This window comes from Cornus florida, unplaced genomic scaffold (genome assembly GCF_030987335.1).
Source record: "Cornus florida cultivar Cherokee Brave unplaced genomic scaffold, ASM3098733v1 CherokeeBrave_3.0.0_Hap2_Chr01, whole genome shotgun sequence".
In the NCBI taxonomy this organism is placed as follows: Eukaryota; Viridiplantae; Streptophyta; class Magnoliopsida; order Cornales; family Cornaceae; genus Cornus; species Cornus florida.
Genome location: NW_026775571.1, coordinates 109,913,132 through 109,934,713, shown reverse-complemented (window position 1 = coordinate 109,934,713; position 21,582 = coordinate 109,913,132).

Genomic DNA, 21,582 nt, shown 5'->3' with positions numbered 1-21,582 from the left:
CAACAACTGCCGGAAAAACATGGCCTAAACTGCTATCCTCGTCAACTAGCAAACTAGCCAAGTAGGATCTATAGCGACTCCAGTCACCAATGCTGAAAACCATAGCCGGGTGCAAATTACTCTGGTCTCCCACAAAATGGAAACAATCTCCCTTGGGAGTACAAATGGTCACCTTCCCGCGGAAGCAATCGATCGTAGCCCGAAAGAATGACAACCAATCTATCCCAAGAATGACAACAAAACCCGTCATGTCGAGAACAACGAAATCGAACTCAAAAGTTTGTCCAGCTATCTCAATAGCACAACCCCGACAAACACGATCCAAAGACACTAGACCCCCTAATGGTGTGTCAACACAGAGAAAACTGTCCCGAAGTGTGACCTCCAGACCCAATGAATGTGCAAATGATGCAGAAATGAAAGAGTATGAAGCACCCGTGTCAACAAGAACTCGTGCCCAAGAACTGAAAACCAGAAAGATACCTCGAACTGAAGCGGTGCCTGTGGAAGCATCCACCTGTGGAAGAGCGTAGGCTCGTCCCTGAGTCCCTGAGCCCTACTATGAACTGCCATAATAGCCTAACTGATGTGTAGAAACAGTAGGTGTAGAACCCCTGGCTGGATAAGTGCCAACCGGTGCCACTGACTGTGGTGCCTGAGGAACTCTAAAACCAGACTGAACCCCTGCAGACTGTGCCGGTACCATCTGTGAATCTGTGTCACTACGTGGCTTATTCAACAATCTTGGACAATCCTTCTTGATATGACCTGGTTTCCTGTAATAGAAGCAAGCTCCCTACCCTGTCTTCGTAGAAACTGAAGTCTGACTGGCCTATGGATGAAGCTGTGGGCAACGAGGCTTAATGTGCCCCGGCTGCTGACAATGGTAACAAACCATTCCTCGGGCTGATCCCGAAGATACAGGAACTGTGGGTGCAGAACGATTCTGTTGTGATGCCCTCTGTGAGTGAGTATTGTTCCCTGCCCTAGCTTTCTTCCACTGACTCCCGGAAGATAATGGATTATCTCCACGAGGCTGCTTGTGTGAATTCCTGATCCGTAACTGATCCCGTTCCTCTGCTTCAGCTAGCATAGCCCTTTGAACCACTTCTCTGTAAGTCCTCAAATCAAGAATTGAGACCCGTGGCCTAATGTCAAGATGTAACCCATCCTGAAACTTCATTGCCCTGGCCTCGTCTGTCACTACCATATCCTTGGCATAACGTGAGAGAGAAATAAATCGTGTCTCATACTCAATGACACTCATAGTGCCCTAATAAAGACCTGCGAACTGTGTCCTCATCTCCCGCCTCATAGCCCTAGGAAAGAAGCGCTCGAAGAACAAATCTCTGAACTTGTTCCAAGTCATCAACTCAACGTTGTGGACATTGGTCATAGACCTCCACCAGATATCTGCATCCCCCATGAACAAAGAAGCAGTCAAGGAAATCCTCAACCTATCCGTGGGTACCACCATACTGTCTAACTTGCAAACCATAAGGTCCAACCAAGCTTCTGAGACTAGCGGATCTGAACTCCTCGCAAATGGATTAATCTTGACCATCTGTAGTCGCATGAAGTACTCCAGTGCCTCATTGACTATCGGTGTCGGTGCCGGTGCTGGAATCTGTACTCCTGCCACCTGCCTACGTATCAACTCCTGTAGAGATTCAGCGATCCCCTGATTGATTCCCTGAGCCACTCGCTCCTCATAAGTCAGTGCATGTGGTGGATTAGCATCCCCGCCACGAACTAGAATCCTGGGCCTTCCTGGACCCCGTGTGAACTCGATGTCAGCCACCTGCTCCTCAGTGCCCTGACGTGAAGACTCTCCACGCGTGACAACCATGGTGCTAAATGTGTAAAAGAAAGGAGGTCAACAATAACACAAGTTATTATGACCAAGTGCAACTCACACTATGAATGCACAAGACACGAAGCAAGACAAGATATGCAACATACTGTCATGCTAAAGCAATCAAAGGAAGCTCTTAAAACAGTTAAGCACTTAAAGCAAATAAGCATACATGTCAAACTAAAATGCTCTTAACCACTTAGGCATATAAGCACAAAGGCATGTCATACTACCAAACGTGCAATCAAGAAACACTTAAACATGTTATAAAGACAAAACATGTTATCAAAAGCATGTGAATATGTCAAAGTAGATTAACAAAAGCATGATATGCACCCAAAACCCGTCGTCCTAAGGTGTTTAAACCTAGGAGCTCTGATACCACTTGTGACGGCCCAAGTTTTTGTAAACCCGGTGCGTCAGTGATGACCACAAGATGACCCGATAATAGATCCGAAATACGGAAGCGAAAGGTGAAACAACGGTCTCTAGAGATACAATGCTTCTCTAAGACATCAATGTGACCCTCAATGAGATCACGGAACCCAAAGGAAACAAATGCAGAAGTGTCGTTTCAAAAACGGACAAAAAGAACCTAGGGGCAAAATGGTTATTTTGCAAAAAGTGGATTCAGGTGCTATCGAGCACACCACTAGAAAGACAATGACAAATTAGTCAAGTTCAAAAAAAAGTTTACTCAATTTGGAGTCCGGACGGGGGAGAAAGGTCAAAAACAAAGATGATGTCGTGGCGGCCCGACGAGGACAACCCACCACTGCTACAACTGGAAGTAAAAACGGGCATCTAAACAGACTTTTTTGGAAAAACTCAAAGAAGAAACCCCCCCTAAAATCAAGTTTCCTACCCCATTTGCGAACGGAAACAAAAAAATTGCATTGTAAAATTCTCAGAATGACCCCAAGAAAATCAGGTCAAGAGGAAAAAAATGAATCCGAACTACTGCCCAAGATTTGGAAATAGGGCTTCAGGAGGTTTTTAAATTGCCTACATTGAAAATTCAATCTTAAAATACACCCACAAGACCTCCGGAAGTTTTAGATCGGTCGTGATGATTTTCAAAAAAAAGTCGATGAATAGTACCAACTACATTTGTACTAAAAATTTGCAAAACCTGGCAGCAAGGATTTTTTGGAAAAATATGGATTTTTGAGGGCCAAGATGATATTTTCTAGAAAAACACAAAGAATAAACCCCCTTCAAAATCAAGTTTTCTATGTGACTTGCGAGGAAAAATGAAAAAAAAAACTCATTTTGAAATACCCAAAATGCCCCTGTAACAGAATATGGTCAAAACTCAAAAATATGCAACTTTAGGTTTTTGTTTCATCAAGGAAGGTATTGTTTGCCAAAGTGAGTATGCAAGTGCATGCAATATGATAAAATAAATGTACCAACATGGCCTAAATCCTCTTTACATTCCATTACCAAGTTTAGCATACAAAGCCTCAATTTCTCACAAATAAGCTACAATGGCACTACTTGAGTTTTAAAGAGAACATGATTGTAATCTTTCATGCTAATGGCTCTTAGCCTTATGCTATACATACAAAACAAGCATCAAAAAGAGTACTTAGATACACATTACATGAAGGAAGCCATCTTAGCTTCTAAAATACCATACATCCATGGTATACAAAAGTATTACATCCAAAAGATAAAACATGCTAAACGTGCATGCTAATATACAAAAATGCTTCAACTAGCTCAAAAGTTTCTAAGGATGATGAGCATCTATGAACATGGTCTCTTTACCTGAAAAACAACCCAAACCACTAGGGTGAGTAATTAAGTTACTTGTAGGAGAAGCATATGCGTATACCCTAAAGTTTCAATATCATTGCGAGATCAATATAGACGAATACAAAGGAGCATTCCACTTAACGTCTGCGTTCAAGGTGTGCTAAGGGATCATCTTAAACTAACTTAAATGATTCTTAAACAACACATAACAATGTCAATGTACTTAACAACATCAATTCGCAATCAACCAAAAATTACAAGTTACAATTAAACATTGGTTGTCAACTTGAAATTTAATACGAAATCACATAATGGAAAACTTGGACATCTCGTCTTGGACTAAACCAAGATCAATATGATTATTCCGGGCATTAACCCGCTGGGAAGACCACCCTAGTGCGCACTATCTCAATTAGGGAGAACTTATACTTCCCGCACTAAAGCCAAACTTTAGCCATGTCACTTGTAACACAATGTCCTAAGAGAATCCAAAATATATCAAGTTCAAAACTTATATATCATAATTTAAGGCATATAAACCACCTTCCATGCACAAGTATCTTTGAAACCACACAAACCATGTCTTAGGGTTCCAAATCTAGAATGGCATAATAAATGACAAGTTCTTAACATGATATAATGTGCAATATAATACTACAAACTCATCAATTTAAACCATGTCTCAACAATAAGCTTTATATACTAGATTACAACATTTATAGTATTAAGCTTCTAAAATAATTACAATCACCAATAGTAATCAACTTGAATGTAGAATTATCATCACAATAGTATAGTAATTCAAATCAATAAGAGTTATATACAACATCAATAATCATACACAAGATATATACACAATATACATGCTTAAATCAAATAAACCCTAAGTTAATCATAAGGATTTCCTATAATATGCAAGACTATCATATCAGAAGCATGTACACAATATATATTAAACCCCAAAGGATTATAAAACACTTAAAATATAAACATACTACCACCCCTACCTCAATAGAGAATTGAATCTCTATAATCCAAGCAACTAAAGACTAAATGGAAAAAAAGCTTAGGGTTAATGAAAAGGAGAATGAGAGGAAACTTTTACTAGTTAAGATTCTTAGTCTAAGATAAATGGAAGGGCACCAAAATTGAAGAAGAAAGCTATTAACCAAGCTTTTCTCCAATGGTGGCTAGGTTAGAACTTTGAAGAACTAAGGAAAATGAAGAGGATAAGTGAAAAATGGTGAGTGGAAGGGCTAGAGATCCTCTACTCACTATGTGCTCTTACACTACCTCTCACACACACACTTGCAGGACTAAATCTTGATCCTACACTTGTCACAAATCAAAGGCTCTATCCTTAGGCTTAATCTCAAGCCTACACTTGTCAATAATCAATGATTACATGTGCACCAATCTAAGGCCAACACATGGATGAATCTCCACCCACCAAATGTCAAGAAGTCATGGTGCCAAGTCTCTTCACCTAAATGCCAACAAATGGCTCCATGAGAGTGTGACACTTGTCACACTTTCCAAAAATTACAAAATGGTCCTTTTTCAAAATATTCTAAAAAATAAATTACAAAAAGATCCCCAAAACGAAAAATTATTATTTTACATAATTACACTAAAACCCCAAAAGTTATAAATAATTACACTAAAGTATGCATTCATACCCTTTACAAGAAAAGTACTAATCTAGCATGCTTTTCAAGAAAAGTAAAAATACCAATGTCATGGAAATCAAATATCATGAATGCATGCAAAATCGGAATCAAATCCAAGCACAACAAGTGAGGTTTTGCACGGAAAAATGAGAAACGACTAAAAGACGAAATAAGGAAAAGACAAAATAGGAAAAAGACGAAAAAAGAAAATCGCCGAAAATGGAAAAGGAGGAAAAAGATCGGGTCATTACATTTGCAATGTTAGAGGCAAAGATGGCTGTAGCTATGATGCTAAAGCACTTCTCATTTGAGCTTTCTCCATCTTATCAACACTCTCCTTCCGATATTGCATCCCTAGACCCACAACATGGTGCTCACATGATTTTAGGTGTTCCACTATTTTTCCATTCAACCATTGGGTGATCATTTCTTTGAATCAGGAATATGCTCTATGAATTTCCTTCCATTATTTTTGGCTGTTGAAACAATTAGTTGGATGAAATCTTTACGAGTTTTTAGCCTTATTATTCCCTATAGCATTTTTTTTTCTTTGAACATTTTCAAGTTTTCATAAATTCACTGGAATCAATCTGTGAGGAGATATTGTCAATAAATGAGTTAAAAATATAGTGTCTTTTATAATTGTTCCCCCTATTGATTTGTGTTAAATTTGTTCTAACTTATGAGCTATATACTCCTTTTGTTGTCAAGGAACTTCCAGTATCTCGGTTTTGGGTTAAGTTCTAATCTATGATCAGTTGGAGAAAATGATATATATATATATAATTCCTTTAACTCTTGGAACCGTGGGAGTTTTCTAAAATTTTGTTTTAAAATTTCTCTAGTACTTCCTTGGAAATGAATTTGAGACTCAAATTCTTAACAATCTGGAAAGGAGACTCAAATTCTTCAGACATGCCTAGTATTTTTGGTCTCCCCTAATTCTCTCCCAGAGGTAAAGTGGCACCATGTGATACCCCCGGATTTCTGAATGTGGGTTGGCCAGGCCCACGCCCGAATACCCGAGGATATCAAAACAAATTGATAATAAACGAACACAGAGTACAAAAGACTAAAGAAGAATAAATAAAATGCTGACAAGAAACTAAAATGATAATCTAATAATAGACCTCAGAATATATTTTCATTAATTAATAAACTCTTCTGATACAACCGATCCTCCAAAATATAACTCGGGAATCCATACTGTGTGGACCTCTAAAAAATCCAAACTAAACAAATGATAGCAAGAACTGTCTAAATCAGGAAACTGAATCATAAAGGAACTCCTATGTAGCATCGGAAGAATAAAGTAAACTGATCCCCGCTCAGCACGAACAACCTCTACTCCTGACGAACACCTGAAAAATAATGGTGGGTTAGGCCCACAAACAAGTTCTACTCTACTACAGTCCAAGCAGAGATCCGATACACGTATACATCCTAGTCAATCCAACAGTAACTAGTAGTCCGTATATATATATATACACACTAAAGGAACCTCACTAGACTATAGGGTTATCTCAACCTGAATAGTAGACAACATGCAAAACGCACATATAGTGGGCATGAGTACCTAGACCTACCAGGGTACACAACTACACTATATCTAGCTACACATCCCTGGCGATATACGCACCCTAACCACTGATCCTGAGACTCAAGCTTATATCATGGCACCATACTTATATATATATAATCTAATAACTATCCTATTCAGTATAAATTAATCCTCCATAAGTCATTCAACTTGTTCAGCTGACCTGACTTGAATATAAATAGGACTTAACATTTTAGTTAATCCATTCCCTTATATAATAGATTAATCCTCCATAAGTCATTCAACTAGTTCAGCTGACCTGACTTGAATATAAGTAGGACTTAACATTTTAGTTAATCCATTCTCTTATATAAAATAGGTAGGACTTAACTAATAAGTTAATCCGTCCCTAGAATGCCACCGTCCCATACCGGTGCATTAAACCACACAATCCAACAATTAATGTAACGATTAAAGAAAAATATCAAACAATTCAGAAATAACTATGATAATATGATATCAAGTTATCACAAAATAGGAATGACTTATTATTTATTTAAGCTTCCTATATCATATGTCCTACATAAACTGAATCTTATACATATGATGATATTTTATTATACCGTCAAATAAGCATTCTCCATATCTAATTCATCCTACACATTTAATCTCAATTGCTAAAACATATTAAAAGATTAAATTCATTCGTTTGTTTAAAACATTCAAATAGCAAGCATCATTATGATTAAGTCTATTTAAATTTATTTAAACCCAAACTTAGTTCTTATTTAATGTTCAGGAATCCTAGGCATGTTTCTACGTTCCATCATTCCACAGATATGAAAAAATACATAATGTAAACATATAAAAATTCACACCGAAAATCAAATCAAAATCATGCATTTATCAATTCATAACACAAGAACAGATATGAACCAATTTCATAAAACATATGTTCTAATCCAATTAAACATGCAGAATTATTTAATTTTATGTGTTTAATAAATCCTGAAATTTCCTAGGCATGCATAGAAACACGAATCAAAGGGAAAGAGATAGAAGAAGAACTTGCCTTAAACTTTCGGATCGAAAGTTAAACTTCTTCTTCCTTGATCTTCTCTCTACAGAATTTTTCTCCCCCTTCCTTCCTTTTCCTCCTTCCCTCTCTAACTCTCTCTCTCTCTAGAATATATCACGTGAATATTTCTAACCCCCTTCTGCAACATATAGCTATATATTTATAGGCTAAATAATATAACCCTAACCCTTTTCCCAATCCAAGTCAACTTAAAAAAATAAATATTAAAATATTAAAAAGGTATGTAAAATATGTTATGTATATAATTTATGTATATCTTTATTAAATAAATAAATTATACACATCCCATTATTTATTAATGGATTATCCAATAAAACTTAAGTTACCATAATATTATAAAGTAACTTAAAACGTATCAAATCTATGTATATTTTTATTATTTAAATATAAAACATATACATCAGATTAAATTTTACTACCCAAGTTACCATAAAAGTAATTAATAAATTACTTTCCCTTTTATATATATTTAAAAAGTAAGTAAAATATGTTACATATATAATTTATGTAAATCTTTATTAAATAAATAAATTATACACATTCCATTATCTATTAATGGATTATCCAATAATACTTAAGTTATCATAATATTATAAAGTAACTTAAAACATAACACGTATCTATGTATATTTTTATTATTTAAATATAAAACATATATACATCAGATTAAATATTACTACCCAAGTTACCATAAAAGTAATTAATAAATTACTTTCCATTTTATATATATTAAAAAAGTAAGTAAAATATGTTACGTATATAATTTATGTAAATCTTTATTAAATAAATAAATTATACACATTCCATTATTTATTAATGGATTATCCAGTAATACTTAAGTTACCATAATATTATAAAGTAACTTATAACATAACACGTATCAAATTTATGTATATTTTTATTATTTAAATATAAAACATATACATCAGATTAAATATTACTACCCAAGTTACCATAAAAGTAATTAATAAATTATTTTTCCTTTTATATATGTATATAATATATATCTATGCACAACTATCCATGGGTAATAATTGATACATATCCAACCTCCTATCCAAGTAATCCATGAGACCCAATTGGTTGACCCATTACTACTAACCATAACCATAAAATAAAGTAATAAAAGAAAAGAAAACATTTAATTTACAATTAATCAAAACACCATTTAAGTATATAATCTAATTAAACAATTAACACATACACAAATACAAATAATACATAGACACATAATCAAATAATCAAATAATATCTAATTCAATTAAACACATAAGCAATTCGTCAAATAATCAAAATTATTATTAATAATTAAAAATACAATTAAAACAAATAAATAAATACCGAATCTATCCTTTTAAAATTAGAGGTATTACACACCAATTTTAACACATTACTAATATATATGTTGATAGAATTATTAGCCTCATTGTTGAGTTACCAGGTTAGGTTATTAAAAAATAGTTAAGCATATCATTTATCCATTACTTATTTAATTTAATTCTATTGTAGGTTAGGTTATTAAAAAATGTTGATAGAATTACTAGCCTCATTCTTTTTATTCCAGTACATCTCAAGGTATTCTTCTATATAAATACTTAATATAATAGTAACTCAAAATTAGATGATAGGGAAAATAAATTCCAAACTTCAATTATAAATGTAACTTACTAGGTGGAACAAGTAGCACCCATAGAAGAGGTCTGCAAGCCCAAAAGTAGTTGATCCAATGTGAAAATTTTTGTGACCTGAGACTGCAAAAACGTAATTGACATGAGACTATGATAACATGCAATCATTAATTAATTAAAAATTATAAAAGAGAGAGCTGATTCTAAAAATAAGATCTCAACAGAGGCTAAGAATGGTGCTGGATCAGGATAGGAAAGAGGTAAGTGGCAAAATTAATTTTATTAACAAAGGCCTATGATTGCACCGATAAACCCAATAATGGTTTGAATTAAAGGAGATACAAGGTAAGGTGAAAAATAAAATAGGTCAGGATAATAAAAGAGTAGTGTAAGTTGCTGCCTGTAGATAAAAACCATCATGCACCTTCATTGAAACTAGAGCACAAGCAGTTTTGAAACATCTTATAATGCTACAGCAATCAATCATAACAGTATATGTAGTAGCATCTGGCACAAAACTACATGATTTCATAGTTTTGAAAATTTCCAAAGCACTACGACTTCGACAGTCAAGCAAAAACATAGTACCAAACAAGAGATAACTATAAATAAATAGTTGGAGTCATTGAAAGAACATTTTTGGGACTCTGAGAAATACTTCTTTAGCCTCAACTAGAGAATGCAAGACCGTATTGTAAATCAGTGTTCACAAATAAGAATTCCCAAGAGAGAATAACAGTCTTATAAATCCTAAAAAAAAAAAAATCTTTTACTACAAGCCTAGATAACAGTCTTATAAATCCTAAAATTAGATAGGGTGTTTATAAGTCTAGATAACAGTCTTATAAATCCTTAAATAAAAACCTTTTACTACAAGTATCATGTATACATGGTAACACATAACAAGCACATGCTTTCTTTATCCAGTAGCTACTTATTTAAGTTGGATCAAACAATTGAGCACTCAAGTGACCAGAAGTTGAAATAACAATAAATCTTAGCAATGGTTATTCACTCAAAACAAGTTAGATTACGGTGATTACCTCAAAATGCAATGCAATGCCAATTTTGTTACTTTATATTGTAAAAAAAAATAATAATAATTAAAAAAAAAATTTATTATATAAAAAAAATCATAAAAATTTTCACCAAATAGGATTTAGTTTGCAAAACTAGAATTACAGAGCTTGATTAGTTGATTTAGAAAAAAAAATTAAAACAAAAACCATTTATACAAGTTAGCAATTGCAGAAAGAGAGAGGGGGGGCAAGCTTGAGAATTGAGAGACAGCGGGCCAGCGGCTAAAGCTTGCGAACGGCGAATCCAATCTGGAACAGCGGGCGATGGAAACAGAAAGATATGGGTTTTGATTTTTTGAACAATCTTGAAATGATATGTCGATATGGGTTTTGAATTTTTGGTTCTTGCAGACAAATAGATAAACTGAAATATAGGGGTTTTGAACTTCTGATTCTTGTAGATTTTGTGGCTTGCAATTGGAGAGAGAGAGAAAGGGCAAGTTCAGAGTTGAGAACGAGAATAGAGATGGAGGCGATTGGGGAGGCTGAAATCATTGTGCAGACAGATTCTTATAGATTTTGTAGTTTGTAGTTATAGGGAGAGAGAGTTGAGAATGAGAATAGAGATGGAGGCGATTGCAGAGGCAGAAGAGAAACGTAGGGTTTGTAATGTCGGATGAGATTGGTAAATTTAGAGAAACAAATGGTAAATTAAGGCTCAAATAGTAAAGTGATGAAATATTAGCGTGCCAAATTTCCCGCATAAAATAATTTCAATAAATTTCGCGCCCGCACCATCATTACCACTGCTCCTATGGTAATTATAAAATAGGGAAATACAGGAGAAAAAAAGTGTACCAAATGATTTATAGACAAGATAATAAAAGAATTTATCAAATGATAAAATAAATTATATAATTTATTAATTAAAATAAATAAATTACATATTAAAATAAAATAAGTAATTATTTAATAAAATAATTTACTAAATAATGAAATAAATTATTAATTAAAATTTAATATATAATTGTTTAATAAAAATTCAATCAAGATGTTTCAAATCATTAAATAAATTACCAATTAAAATTAAATAGGTAATTAGAAAAAAATTATTAATATAAATTTTTTTTTATTATTTGATAGAAAAAATAAAATAATTTCTCTAAAACTCAACACAAATTACCTTTTATTATGAGTTTTTTAATCAAATGAAATCTAATTAGGTAAGGATATATTTAAAGAAAATAAAATAATTTTGTAAAAGAGTTTATATAAAAATCTAACACAAATTATATATTTATCTATTTATAAAGAGTTTTTTAATAAAATAAAATCTAATTAAACAATAATTATTAAGATAAAAAATATTTATTAATTGATATAAAAAATAAAATAAATTTTCTAAAACTCTATCACAAATTACCTATGAGTTTTTTAATAAATGAAAATCCAATTAGACAAGGATATATTTAAAGATAATAAATAATTTCTATAAAATTTTATCACAAATTACTTATTTTATTTTCAATAAAATTCTATCACGTTGGATAATAATATATTTAAAGAATTTCTATAAAACTCTAACACAAATTATCCATTTTATTTTGTTTAAAACTCTATTATATATAACATGAATTTATCTATTTATTATGAGTTTTTTAATAAATAAATAAAAATCTAACTAGACAATGATATATTTAAAGAAAATAAAATAATTTCTTTAAACTCTAACACAAATTACCTATTTTATTTTTTATAAAAGTCAATCACATTAGACAATGATATATTTAAAGAAAATATATAATAATATAATAATACATATAAATAAAATATAAAAGTGTAAACAGTTTTTACATTTTAGTATTTATTTTTTAATATAAAAAAATTTATTAATTAATACAAAAAGATAACTATATCACATATAACCCTTGTATTTATCTATTTATTATGAGTATTTTAATAAAAGAAAATATAATTAGATAAAGATATATTTAAATAAAATAAAATAATTTTTATAAAATTCTACCACAAATTACTTATTTTTCTCCTCTATAAACTCTATCACATTAGACAAGGATATATTTAAATAAAATAAAATATAACCTAGGGTCTTCCAAAAAACCACAAACTCCATATAATAAATTTTTATATCAATTTCAATCTAATGCATGATTAGCATAATTGAATTTTTTATTTTAAAATTTAATTAAAAATTAATATAATTGAATAAACAAATCATCTCTCACCAAAATCAATCCTATTAAAAAATTTATCTTTAATAAATAATGATGCACATATAAATAAATAATTATATATAATACACTAATCATATCCATTAATAGGTTCATTAAATTTAAAACCATTAAACAATGATTAAATTAATAATCATTCCTATACCAATTCATAATTTATTTTAAAGAGAAATTCTTTTAACCTTAATTCAATCCTAAACAATTATTAAACCATTTAAATAATAAAATATAATTAAAGGAATAATATATTTAATCAAATCCCTAATAATAATTGTAATTATTTAAATTACATATCCAATATCCAAGCTTTGACAAATCATTCATGTCTGCACTATAAAATAATACGCTAACCTTGAAATACTAGATTATTCTAATATAAGAATATCTAATCCTAATCCAATTTATACATTCAATAACCATACATGATATTTTTATTATATAATACATAACAATTTAATTATGTTTTGACAAATAAACAATGTCATTATAAATATATTTATTCATATATTGGCAATTCAACTATGCCTCCACAAGTATATTTATTTATACATTTGGCAAATCAATCATGCCATTATAAATATATTTATTTATATATTAGCAATTCAACCATGTCTCCTTTAAGTATATATATATATATATATATATATATATATATATATTCTTTTAAATTAACAACTCAGTCATGCTTTCTATGTATGTATTTTATTCATACAAATACTTAGGCAATATATTTATTCCTATAACAACTCATTCATGCCTACAATTCAACTATGTACTTTATTCATACAAATACTTAGATTTCCTTTTATTAAAAACCTTATAGTAAATAGATAAATACAGGTTCTATGTGATAAAGTATTAAAAAACTCATAATAAATAGATAAATACAGGTTATATGTGATAGAGTTTTAAAGAAAATAAAATAGTTAATTTGTGTTAGAATTTAAGTAATTTGTATTAGTGTTTTATAGAAACTCTAATATGTGTTAGAGTTTAGGTAATTCTTGTCTAATTAGATTTCCTTTTATTAAAAAACTTATAATAAATATATAAATAATGTTATAAGTGATAGACTACTAAAAAACTCATAATAAATAGATAAATACAGGTTATATGTGTTACAGTTTAGGTGATAGAGTTTTATTGAAAATAAAATAGGTAATTTGTGGTAGAATTTTATAGAAATTATTTATTTTCTTCATATATATATATATATCCTTGTGAAAATAGATTTTATTTTATTAAAAAACTGTAATTTGTGTTAGAGTTTTAGAAAAATTATTTTATTTTTTATATCAATTAATAAATATTTTTTATATTAATAATTATTGTCTAATTAGATTTTCTTTAATTAAAAAACTCATAATAAATGGATAAATCGGTAATTTGTGTTAGAGTTTTATATAAACTCTTTTAAAAATTTATTTTATGTTCCTTAAATATATCCTTTTCTAATTAGATACAGGTTATATGTGGTAGAATTTTAAAGAAAATAAAATAGGTAATTTGTGATGGAGTTTTATATAAATTATTTTATTTTCTGTAAATATATTCATAATAAAAAGATAAATACACGTTATTTGTGATAGCGTTTTATAGAAAATAAAATAGGTTTTTTGTAGTAGAGTTTGTAGAAATTATTTTATTTTCTTTAAATATATTCTTGTCTAATTTGATTTTACGTTATTAAAAAAACCCATAATAAATATATAATGTGATAGAGTTTTATATAAAATAAAACCTCAAATTTGTGATAGATTTTATAGAAATCTTTTGACTTTCTTTAAATATATTATTGTTTAATTATATTATCTTTTATTAAAAAAACTAATAATAAATAGATAAATAAGTAATACGTGTTAGAGTAAATCTTTTAAAAACTTTTTTTATATCAATTAAAATATATATTTTTAATATAACAATTCTTGTCTAATTAGATTACCTTTTATTAAAAAAAACTCAAAATAAAAGATAGTTTGTGGTAGAGTTTTAGAAAAAATATTTTATTTTTTATATTATTTAATAAATAATTTTTATATTAATAATTCTTGTCTAATTAGTTTTTTTTTTATTATTAAAAACTCATAATAAAAAAATAAAAAAGGTAATTTATGTTAAAATTTTATATAGAATTTTTTTTTTTAAAAAAACTCTTTTTAAATCAATTAATAAATATTTTTTTTATATTAATAATTCTTGTCTAATTAGATTTACTTTTATTAAAAAAACTCATAATAAATAGATAAATAGGTAATTTGTTTAAGAGTTTTATAGAAACTCTTTTAAAACCTCTTTTTTATATCAATTAATAAATATTTTTTTTATATTAATAATACTCGTATAATTTGATTTTCTTTTATTAAAAAAACTCATAATAAATAGATAAATAAGTAATTTTTGTTAAAGTTTTATGGAGACTCCTTATATATATATTTGTCTAATATGATAGTGTTTTATTGAGAAAAAAAAAAATAGATAATTTGTGGTAGAATTTTATAGAAATTATTTTATTTTCTTTAAATATATCCTTGTCTAATTAAATTTATTTTTATTAAAAAAATCATAATAAATAGTTAATTTGTGTTAGAGTTTTATAAAAACTCTTTAAATATATCTTTGTCTATTGGGGATATCTAGACAATTAAAGTATTTCAAACAAGCACAAAGTAAAAAAAGAAAATAAAAAGAATAAATAACTCGCTGAAGGAAAATCTATTAAATACTAGTCCATTAATAATTTTACAACTCAGGAATTTCGTAACTTAAGGACACCTTAACCAAAATTCAATATCTAGAAATTCATCAATACATACTGAAATAATAATATCCTACTTTGAAATAAAATAGAAAGTATGGATAAGTCCTCCAGCTGCAGATTCTCAACCTCGAGATTTGAAACTTCTAATAACCTGAAAAACAAATCGCGGTTTAAACCTTACGAGCAAGCTCTCTTTACCAGGTCTCTGAAAACCAATAAACAAATCATTTCTCAACAAAACTAATCCTATTAAAATTTTTATCTTGAATAAACAATTATGCACATATATAAAAATAATTACATATAATACACTAATCACATCCATTAATAAGTTCATTAAATTTAAAACTATTAAATAATGATTAAATTAATAATCATTCCTAGACCAATCCACAATTTCTTTAAAAGAGAAATTCATTTAACCTTAATTCAATCCTAAACAATTATGAAACCATTTAAATAATAATAAAATATAATTAAAGGAATAATATATTTCATCCAATCCTATGTACGTACTTTATTCATACAAATACTTAGGCAATATATTTACGCCTATGACAACTCATCCATGCCTACAAACCCTGAACAAATTGTATATATATATTTTTAATATATATTCTCTTATTTAAATTTAAATATGAATTATACAAATTACCCCTTAACTTTATTATTAGAATTAATTTATCATTAAAATATATATTTATAACTACCATTTTATCAAATGATTAACTTATTATTAGAACATTAGGGCATTTTTGGCAATAGGTGATATTAGGCACAAAATATAATTCAAAGGAGTTATTTGCAAATTTAAGCATAGTTCAGAGAGTTTTTTTACACTTTATCATATATTTATATATACACACACTTTTATATATAAAAACATACCTTATGATAAGTTTTAATTTTTTTTTATTATTATTTCCCAAACAAGTATATGGTGACAGAAGGCTAATTTGTGACAAGAATTTACTATTTTGTGACAAAATATCTTTTGTCGTTAAAAGATAGAAATTGACGACAAATAATTTGTCACTAAAAGTCTATTAATTGTGACAAAGTGAGTTTTGTCACAATAACTCAATCTTTTGCGACAATGCATCATTTGTCACAAGAAGGTTGTTTGTAGCGACAACAATTTTTGTCGCTAAAATACCACCACTTGTGACAAAGCTATATTTGTCACAATAACTCAACCTTTTGCGACAATGCATCATTTGTCACTAGAAGGTTGTTTGTAGCGACAACAATTTTTGTCACTAAAATGCCACCAATTGTGACAAATCTATATTTGTCACAATAACTCAATCTTTTGTGACAATGCATCATTTGTCACTAGAAGGTTGTTTGTAGCGACAACAATTTTTGTCACTAAAATGCCACCAATTGTGATAAAGCTATATTTGTCACAATAACTCAACCTTTTGCGACAATGCATCATTTGTCACTAAAAGGTTGTTTGTAGCGACAACAATTTTTGTCGCTAAAATGCCACCAATTGTGATAAAGCTATATTTGTCACAATAACTTAACCTTTTGCGACAATGCATCATTTGTCACTAGAAGGTTATTGTAACGACAACAATTTTTGTCGCTAAAATGCCACCAATTGTAACAAATCTATATTTGTCACAATAACTCAATCTTTTGTGACAATGCATCATTTGTCACTAGAAGGTTGTTTGTAGCGACAACAATTTTTGTCACTAAAATGCAACCAATTGTGACAAAGCTATATTTGTCACAATAACTTAACCTTTTGCGACAATGCATCATTTATCACTAGAAGGTTGTTTGTAGTGACAACAATTTTTGTCGCTAAAATGCCACCAATTGTGACAAAGCTATATTTGTCACAATAACCCAACCTTTTGCGACAATGCATCATTTATCACTAGAAGGTTGTTGTAGCGACAACAATTTTTGTCGCTAAAATGCCACCAATTGTGACAAAGCTATATTTGTCATAATAACACAACATTTTGCGATAATGCATCATTTGTCACTAGAAGGTTGTTTGTAGCGACAATAATTTTTGTTGCTAAAATGCCACCAATTATGACAAAGCTATATTTGTCATTAAAAGCTAGTTAATCGCGACAAAGCTATATATGTCACTTTATTGTAATTAGTTGCGACAATATATTTGTCACTAAAACCAATTTTGTTGCCATACCATTTCCCGCCATGTGAGGAAATTCCCGGGGTAGATATTGCGACAACTTTTTGTGACAATTTGATTTTTGTCGAGTAAAGTTAGCTTAAGGTGACAAAGTTACTTTTTGTCACAAAAGGTCATTTTATTGCGACAAATTCATCTTGTCGCTATAATTTTTGTCGCCAAAGACCAAATTTGTTGTAGTGTCCCTTGTATCCCTTTAGTAAGGGAATCAGATTTTTGTCATGCGTAGGGAATGCCAAGTCCTATTGAGCTAAGCATGCTTGATGATTACTTTCTTGCCCCTTTTAATAAGGGAAGTAGATTTGCTTGAGCGTTGTGAGCTCTCCCTTTAATAAGGGAGTAATTAACCTTTCGTCTCTTTACCAAGGGAAGAAGATGAAGTTGACCCTCGTTCCTTTATAGGGGAAAGAGGTGTAGTCTGAAGAAGGGTGACCCCTTTAATACGAGAGGTAGTCGTCCTGTTTTTCTAGTAAATGAAAGAAGTTTTAATTATCTCACCCTTCTGTGTAGAAGGAGTAGCCAGTTTCTTGTCCCTTTAATGAGGGAAGAATGTGTTGTTGGCCTCTCGTCCCTTTAATAAGATAAGTAGATTAATATGAGTTTAAAATTACCACGTAGGTAGTAACTGAAAACGTAATGTTTTATTACGTAGAAATTGATGGTTATCTATCTCATTGGTGATGCTGACTTTATTGGAAAACAAAATAACACGCGAGGGAGCTACCCTCCATGTAAAATGATGAACTGAGATATCCCCGGTCTTTATTTTGAATGACTTAATAAGGCTAATTCCAGCTGTAAGACAATTGTTAGTCGGTATACTTATCTAAGTCCTCCTCACGATATGTCCTATCGCTTTGGCTGAAGAATGATTTCTTATTGCTGGTATCCTTTTCATCCCTGGTGAAAGGGGCTGACCTTTTCTTATCCTTTCCTGTCTTTCCCCTTCGTGCATTCATGGCGTTTTCATGTGTTTATGCGCTCTGATCAACAACTCTGTTATACTGGTGGGAGGTTTAGATAAGGTGAACAAGAATCTGGAGGTTTGGAGTCCTCCTATTAAAGCTGTCAAAGCTACCTTGTCGTCCACCTCTTCTACCTGCAACATCTTTGTGTTGAATCGAGTGATGTATTCCCGAATCGACTCTTCCTTCTATTGCTTCACGGTAAGCAGGTTGGTAGCCGGCCTCCTATGCCTCTGACCTGCAATGAAGTGGCTCACAAACTGCTTACTCAGTTCTTCAAAGGTGCTGATGGTTCCTGGCTTTAGCTTATTGAACCAAACTTTTGTTGATCCCTTAAGTGTAGTGGGAAAAGCTCGGCACATGATGAATCATCTGGCATGACGTGTAAATGTATAAGAGCTTGAAAGGTTTCCAGGTGATCGAGAGGATCTTTGGTCCCATCGAAGCTTTCTAATGAGGGCATCCTGAACTTGTTAGGCAGTGGACATTTCATTACGGCAGGGCTAAATGGCAAGTTGGTCTTTTATACCAGGTCATCTATGGCAGCAAGACCTTTCCCTTTCATAGCCTGTATTACATTTTCCATTTTCCCCCTGAGATCCTCAATCTGAAGGTCGAAATAGGTAACTTTCTTTGTCTTTTCCTTAACACAGAAGGCTGTGCCTTCATGGGGTCGGGAACTCCGTGGAAGAGATGGGTAGACCACCTCTCTATGTCGGTTCCCACCTGGCTTTGTTCCACTTCGGTCTCATTTCGGGGAGGATGATTATCCCACTCCTCAAGATTCCCATTACCTCCATTTGGGTTTGAGAGGTCTTATTGTGGCAAGTTCTGTTGAACCGGTGGAATAAGATGTTGCAGGAGCACTGCATTTTGCTAGATCAATTGGTACATACCCTGATTTAGAGTTTAGACCTATAGTTCCAACGTTGCAAGCAATTCCTGGTCATTTGGGACGTCTAGGTTTTCACCCGACTCTTCCCCTTGACCAGATCCCTGCAACGGTGTTCCTTCGGTAACCATACCGGACCGCAAACGCATATCCCTAACTGAACAATATATAAGGAAATCGTAGTTCCCACAGACAGTGCCAACTGTTGGGGTTGAAATTTTGTTGCGGCTTGGTACGACACCGTTTCCTGTAAAACAAAGATGGCTAAGTCAAACGCTGGTATGGTGCCGACCGTTGACCCTCCGACGATCAAGTTAGTTGGGGTTTTCAAAAAAAGAACTTCTATCGTAAAAAGTCTTAGTAGGAGATTTTTTGTGTGTACGTTATTCCCGAGTCGTCTTCATATTTATGGTTTTTTCCCTTATCCTTGATAAGGGAATATCATCCTTCTTACCCAATGGAGATCTTATCCTTGATAAGGGAATATCATCATTCTTATCTAAGGGAGATTTTTTCCTGAAAAATGAAATGTCATCATTGTTATCCAATGGAGATCATTATCCTTGATAACGAAATATAATCATTTGATAGTCGAAGAGGTCTAGCGGCTGGTTAACACTTAGTTGCCTCTATCATTAGGTCAAGGTAGGTTAGGTTTGTTTTTCCCTATCAGAGACTTTGTTGGATTAGGGGCCACTAGTCGTAGTTAATTCCTCTTTGTTTGACATTTTCAGCATTTTTTTTTTTTTTTTTTGGTTACAGAAATTTATTTATTTATTACTATAACAGTATTACTATAATAATTTTTTCGGAAAGGTGTCTTACATTTGCTTTTACTACCAAAGGGAATCTCAGGTAGACTAATGACTGGTATCAAGAAGTCTTTCTCCACCATACGGACCCTTCACCCATATTTTTATTAAAACTATGAATTATTTATTCATATTGTCAATAGAATAAAGTAAGGAACTGATGCAAATAATTGATTGATGCTTAGTAGCGACTTAAAAAGTGATTACTGTAGAATTCATCATTAATTTTTTCTTTCCTGACTCTCCGTATGATTAATTCCTTTCCTTTTTTATCGTCTTCATCTTTTTTCTCTCGGTATGTAAGACATAAACCACGAATAGAGAGTTGTGAGAGACAGAGAGAAACAGAGAGTGCAACGTAAGAGAGAAATAGAGGTGTTCAAGGAGGATGGGACTGAGTGCTTTTGGGTTGAATCAAGAGCAATAGAAGTGTGGAACGACAGTCTAGAAGGTGGCTAGAAAACTCAGAGATGGAGGTTTAAGGTTTTGAACGAAAACCTAAAGATAAGTCTCGATTCCATCTCTTTCCCTTAAACCTGTGTTCTGTGCATGCCTAGGTAGACTCTAGGGATTAAACTAATGCTAAAACATAACTTTTATGCATGTTTAAACAGCATTTAACTTCATTGAATTAATCTGGTTTAAGTTTGCTTAAAGTTTCTAACTGAAATCCTGCTACCGTTGTTTTAAAAGCTTGTGTTCAATTCATGTCATGGTTGTATAATAATGTTTTATGATTAATATGGGACTGAGATTGAACCCTAGAACAAGTAATAAAATTAGTACAGAGACTCCGAGTATTGCCGGAGGCGAGGAAGACAACGAAAAATGGACAACGGTTCTTAAGGGTGAGAGAGTAGGCTCCCAAAAGGAGGGAGCCAGCTCTCACAAAGAAAGAGCCAGCTCCCATATGGAGGGAGCCGGCTCCCAACACCTTAAAGCCAGCTCCCAACACCTTAAAGCCGGCTCCCAAGGGTGGGGAGCCGGCTCTCCTTGTTCTGGAGCAAGCTCTCAACTTTTGAGAGCCTGCTCTTGGCTTGGAACGTACTGAAATGGTTTTTAGGGTCTGTTTGGTCTGTACAGAGTTTTCTAAAGATGTTCAAATGGTATTGAATGGTGTAATTAACTACTAAGGATGTATAGAATATT